Source organism: Symphalangus syndactylus, chromosome 10 (assembly GCF_028878055.3).
Source record: "Symphalangus syndactylus isolate Jambi chromosome 10, NHGRI_mSymSyn1-v2.1_pri, whole genome shotgun sequence".
NCBI classification, from domain to species: Eukaryota; Metazoa; Chordata; class Mammalia; order Primates; family Hylobatidae; genus Symphalangus; species Symphalangus syndactylus.
The window spans coordinates 82,305,365-82,311,832 of NC_072432.2; the positions used below are offsets into that span (position 1 = coordinate 82,305,365).

The following is a 6,468-nucleotide window of genomic DNA, read 5'->3' on the forward strand; positions in this document are numbered from 1 at the left end:
TTGTGTCTCTGACAGGCTTTGGTAACAGGATGATGCTGGCCTTATAAAATCAGTTAGGGAGGATTCCCTCTTTTTCTATTGGTTGGAATAGTTTCAGAAGGAATAGTACCAGCTCCTCCTTGTACCTCTGGTAGAATTCAGCTGTGAATCCATCTGGTCCTGGGCTTTTTTTCGTTGGTAAGCTATTAATTATTGCCTCAATTTTAGAGCCTGTTATTGGTCTATTCAGGGATTCAACTTCTTCCTGGTTTAGTCTTGGGAGGGTGTATGCATCCAGAAATTTATCCATTTCTTCTAGATTTTCTAGTTTATTTGCATAGAGGTGTTTATAGTATTCTCTGATGGTAGTTTCTATTTCTGTGGGATTGGTGATGATATCCCCTTTATCATTTTTTATTGGGTCTATTTGATTCTTCTCTCTTTTCTTCTTTATTAGTCTTGCTAGTGGTCTATCAATTTTGTTGATCTTTTCAAAAAACCAGCTCCTGGATTCATTGATTTTTTGAAGGGTTTTTTGTGTCTCTATCTCCTTCAGTTCTGCTCTGATCTTAGTTATTTCTTGCCTTCTGCTAGCTTTTGAATGTGTTTTCTCTTGCTTCTCTAGTTCTTTTAATTGTGATGTTAGGGTGTCAATTTTAGATCTTTCCTGCTTTCTTGTGGGCATTTAGTGCTATAAATTTCCCTCTACACACTGCTTTAAATGTGTCCCAGAGATTCTGGTATGTTGTGTCTTTGTTCTCATTGGTTTCAAAGAACATCTTTATTTCTGCCTTCATTTTATTATGTACCCAGTAGTCATTTAGGAGCAGGTTGTTCAGTTTCCATGTAGTTGAGCAGTTTTGAGTGAGTTTCTTAATCTTGAGTTTTAGTTTGATTGCGCTGTGGTCTGAGAGACAGTTTGTTATAATTTCTGTTGTTTTACATTTGCTGAGGAGTGCTTTACTTCCAACTATGTGGTCAACTTTGGAATAAGTGTGATGTGGTGCTGAGAAGAATGTATATTCTGTTGATTTGGGGTGGAGAGTTCTATAGATTTCTATTAGGTCTGCTTGGTGCAGAGCTGAATTCAATTCCTGAATATCCTTGTTAACATTCTGCCTTATTGACCTGTCTAATGTTGACAGTGGGGTGTTAAATTCTCCCATTATTATTGTGTGGGAGTCTAAGTCTCTTTGTAGGTCTCTAAGGACTTGCTTTATGAATCTGAGTGCTCCTGTATTGGGTGCATATATATTTAGGACAGTTAACTCTTCTTGTTGAATTGACCCCTTTACCATTATGTAACGGCCTTCTTTATCTCTTCTGATCTTTGTTGGATTAAAGTCTGTTTTATCAGAGAGTAGGATTGCAACCTCTGCTTTTTTTTGCTTTCCATTTGCTTGGTAGATCTTCCTCCATCCCTTTATTTTGAGGCTATGTGTGTCTCTGCACGTGAGATGGGTCTCCTGAATACAGCACACTGATGGCTCTTGACTATCCAATTTGCCAGTCTGTGTCTTTTAATTGGGGCATTTAGCCCATTTACATTTAAGGTTAATATTGTTAAGTGTGAATTTGATCCTGTCATTATGATGTTAGCTGGTTATTTTGCTTGTTAGTTGATGCAGTTTCTTCCTAGCCTCGATGGTCTTTACAATTTGGCATGTTTTTGCAGTGGCTGGTACTGGTTGTTCCTTCCTATGTTTAGTGCTTCCTTCAGGAACTATTCCAAGGCAGGCCTGGTGGTGACAAAATCTCTCAGCATTTGCTTGTCTGTAAAGGATTTTATTTCTCCTTCACTTATGAAGCTTAGTTTGGCTGGATATGAAATTCTGGGTTGAAAATTCTTTTCTTTATGAATGTTGAATATTGGCCCCCACTCACTTCTGGCTTGTAGAGTTTCTGCTGAGAGATCTGCTGTGAGTCTGATGGGCTTCCCTTTGTGCGTAACCCGACCTTTCTCTCTGGCTGCCCTTAACATTTTTTCCTTCATTTCAACTTTGGTGAATCTGATAATTATGTGTCTTGGAGTTGCTCTTCTCGAGGAGTATCTTTGTCGCGTTCTCTGTATTTCCTGAATCTGAATGTTGGCCTGCCTTGCTAGATTGGGGAAGTTCTCCTGGATAATATCCTGCAGAGTGTTTTCCAACTTGGTTCCATTCTCCTTGTCACTTTCAGGTACACCAATCAGACGTAGATTTGGTCTTTTCACATAGTCTCATATTTCTTGGAGGCTTTGTTCATTTCTTTTTACTCTTTTTTCTCTAAACCTCTCTTCTCACTTCATTTCATTCATTTGATCTTCAATCATTGATACCTTTTCTTCCAGTTGATTGAATCGGCTACTGAAGCTTGTGCATGCGTCATGTAGTTCTTGTACCATGGTTTTGAGCTCCATCAGGTCATTTAAGGACTTCTCTACACTGGTTATTCTAGTTAGCCATTCGTCTAATCTTTTTTCAAGGTTTTTAGCTCCTTTGCAATGGGTTTGAACATCCCCCTTTAGCTCAGAGAAGTTTGATCATCTGAAGCCTTCTTCTCTCAACTCGTCAAAGTCATTCTCCGTCCAGCTTTGTTCTGTTGCTGGTGAGGAGCTGCGTTCCTTTGGAGGAGAAGAGGTGCTCTGATTTTTAGAATTTTCAGCTTTTCTGCTCTGGTTTCTCCCCATCTTTGTGGTTTTATCTACCTTTGGTCTTTGATGATGGTGATGTACAGATGGGGTTTTGGTGTGGATGTCCTTTCTGTTTGTTAGTTTTCCTTCTAACAGTCAGGACCCTCAGCTGCAGGTCTGTTGGAGTTTGCTGGAGGTCCACTCCAGACCCTGTTTGCCTGGGTATCAGCAGCGGAAGCTGCAGAACAGCGAATATTGCAGAACAGCAAATGTTACTGCCTGATCGTTCCTCTGGAAGCTTTGTCTCAGAGGGGCACCCGGCCGTGTGAGGTGTCAGTTGGCCCCTACTGGGAGGTGCCTCTCCCAGTTAGGCTACTTGGGGGTCAGGGACCCACTTGAGGAGGCAGTCTGTCCATTCTCAGGTCCCAGACTCCATGCTGGGAGAACCACTACTTTCTTCAAAGCTGTCATACAGGGACATTTAAGTCTGCAGAAGTTTCTGCTGCCTTTTGTTCAGCTTTACCCTGCCCCCAGAGGTGGAGTCTACAGAGGCAGGCAGGCCTCCTTGAGCTTCACCCAGTTGAAGCTTCCCAGCCACTTTGTTTACCTACTCAAGCCTCAGAAATGGCGGGAGCCCCTCCCCCAGCCTTGCTGCAGCCTTGCAGTTCAATCTCAGACTGCTGTGCTAGCAATGAGTGAGGCTCTGTGGGCGTGGGGCCCTCTGAGCCAGGCATGGGGTATAATCTTCTGGTGTGCTGTTTGCTAAGACCCTTGCAAATGTGCAGTATTAGGGTGGGAGTGACCTGATTTTCCAGGTGCCATCTGTCTCAGCTTCCCTTGGCTAGGAAAGGGAATTCCCTGATCCCTTGTGCTTCCCAGGTGAGGCGATGCCTCACCCTGCTTTGGCTCATGCTCGGTGGGCTGCACCCACTGTCCTGCACCCACTGTCTGATAAGCCCTAGTGAGATGAACCCGTTACCTCAGTTGGAAATGCTGAAATCACCCATCTTCTGTGTTGCTCACGCTGGGAGCTGTAGACTGGAGCTGTTCCTATTTGGCTATCTTGGAACCTCCCCTCCCATGATGTCCACTTCTATAGAAACACTTTTGTAAATTGATAGCAATATACGCAATTTATATTCTTTACAGTGCTGTTTGTACTAGTGAAAAAAATTAAAAATAAACCAATGTCCTTCAATATAGGAATGGTTAAATAAACTACCTCCATATTTTCACAGGATCCTTGGGGCATCACCTTGTCAACTGGAAACCTCTGTGGTTGGTGGCACCTTTGCCTGAGTTTTGCTGAGGCCCACTGGGCTTGTTCCACTCACTGAGCCCGGAAGGCTGCTTTTGGCTTGTGCTACCAGCCTGGATCCCATGCCTGCCAAGGGCGAGCCAGGTACACCAAGGGGTGTGTGAGCAAGCACGGGGTCTGGCCATGTGCACAGCCAGGCATGCCAGCTGTGGCAGGGCAGGCAGCCCCAGGCATCGGCACAGGCACTGGCTCTGTGCCAGGCTGTGGCTGGACCAGGGATACCAAAAGTAGTTTCCACTGCAGGCACTGGAGAACATGGTGGTGCTCAGAAGCTTGGAGACACCAGGAACCACAAAACCCCGAAGACGGTGTCACAGCCCTGGCTCAGGGAGCCTCTAAGTCTGGGCTCCCTGAAGGACCACACCTCTTCTCTTCTTCTTGTTGCCTGCAACGTGGGCAAGTGGGGGATGATGTGTTTCAGGCCTGTTTGTGTTACAGCTCTTTCAGTTCTGCCATTTGGTGGGTCCTGAGTTCTTGTCCCACATCCAGGAAGAATGAGGTAAATGGACAACTGGAGGATGAGCAAGGTGAAGGAGTGCTTTATTGAGTGGCAGTACGGCTCTCAGGAGACCCAAAGTGGGTAGCTCTTTCCCGCAGGCAGGTCCCCCATTGTCTCTGCAGCCCTCAGTAGAGAGGAGACCCAGAGTGGTTAGCTCCTCTTTACAGGCAGTTTGTCCAGTTTTCTCTGTGAGTCTGGCTGAGTTCTGGGTTTTTATGGTCTTCAGAAGGGAGGAAGTATGTGCCAATTGGTCCATGGGTAGTCCTGGGTGGGCCCGGAAAAAAACACCATAAGTTTTCACTTGGGTCCATGGAACTGGCAGCCCAGCCCCCAGGCTTCTGGCCATCCCTGCCTTGAAGGTGGGGTTTCACTGGAGACCCACCATTTTCTGCCCAGGAGCCTGTCTGCCTCCTGCTGCTGCTCATGGCACTCAGGCTGTTCATGCCAAGGGGTGCCGGCAGGCCTGAGCTGAGCCACCTTCAGCCCTCACCTTGGCCTCCCTCCCATGCTCTTTGGTGCCCAAAGTCCAGAGGGGACTGGGGTGGCAGAGGGCTGGCGTGTTAGTATTGCCCCAAGCATACATGCACCCAGCTGGGTCTTGACTGCACCTAGGCTTGGCCACAACTTTGTTCCAGAATTGGAGTAGGTCCCAGGAGTGGGGAGAAGCCAGACAGTGGGAGCAGGCACTTCCAAGTCTGGGGGCAGGGGGGCTTCCCAGGCCCCCAAGAGCACAGGGATGTCCTGGTCCACAGCTGCAGCTGGGCGGCTGCATTTATGCCTGTGAGTGTGGAGTTCCCACCCCACCAACTCAGAAGGGGGTGGGGGTCTGGCCTGTTCCCAGCTCCCACCACCTCTGCGGAGTGAACAGCCCCAGCCACGCCTCCCCAGCTGCAGCCAGTGTCTTTGCAGCAGCGGCTCCAGATGGGCTGCTGCTGTCATCAATATATGGAATGAAATTTCATGCGACCACTGAAAAGAAAGGTTTAAATCTACAAACATTGCCATGAAAATAACAACTTAAAGGTGGTATGTATAATATTCTTTTGTTGTTTTTGGTTTGTGGTTAAAAAAGAAAATAGAATAATAATATAAAGGGCTAGTAAATGCATAAAAATAAAAGTGTGGAGGTGGGGGGAGAGGAGAAATACACACCAAACAGTTGTAGTGAGGATCTTGAGTGGTGTGGATGAAATTATGGAGAATTTTCCCAATTCTGTATTGTTCATATTATTATTATTATTTTTCCTTTTAATTGCATTTATTTTAATGCTGAATTTACTCCTGTGCCATAAGTTTTTGTTTCTTCAGTTTCTTCTGGGATATCTTTTTCTTCTGGGTAACCTCCTTTTCTGGTTTAGGAACAATCTGTTCCTTTTCAGTAAGGATCTTCTCTGTATGGTAGGGGGAGCTCCTGTATGGGTTAATCCAACAATGAGCTCTGTAGGTCCAGCGGCACATCTTAGGTGCTTTGTTTATTTGGTTATGCTCAATGACCAGAGAATTTACATCTAAACCCTGGAGTTCAGCATTATTCTCTGCATTTTTAAGCATGTGCACCAAAAATTCAGCACTCTTTTGGGGCCACTGACCTTGTGTCCAGCCCCACTGCTTGGCCTGGGTGCACCTGCTAACTCCACCATTGTAACGTCAGAATGGTACGCACTGTTTCTGTAAAATGATATCTTTCAGATACTTCGTGGCTTTTCATATATGCATACCCTTGATGGCCTTTCACAAGTGTTCTTAAAGTGAACATGAAGGTTGGAACCTCTTGATTTGCATGATTTTGTGGGGTTCTCCAGGTCACGTGAATAGTGAACCATTTTCACAGATTACCTCAGGCTGCTTAGGGAAAGAGCATGTTAAAATTATTACAAACTGTAAAACTTTGTAATAATAAGAGCCAATATTTTATTGAGGGCTTGCTACCAAACACTATCCTCTGTTCTTTGCACGCATTACTGCCTTTAGTTATCTCAGTTGTCCTTTGAAGCAAGTTCTGTTATCTTCTGTGAGGAATATGAGGCATGGGTGAGGTTGAGTGTCAGACAGCAAGACAGT

The 6,468-nt window shown here is 45.4% G+C and overlaps 1 pseudogene; it reads right to left on the reverse strand.

Annotated features, from left to right (window-relative positions):
* Positions 1-5,675: 5,675 nt before the first annotated feature.
* On the reverse strand, positions 5,676-6,248 carry LOC129491002 (large ribosomal subunit protein uL22-like; annotated as a pseudogene).
* Positions 6,249-6,468: the final 220 nt, after the last annotated feature.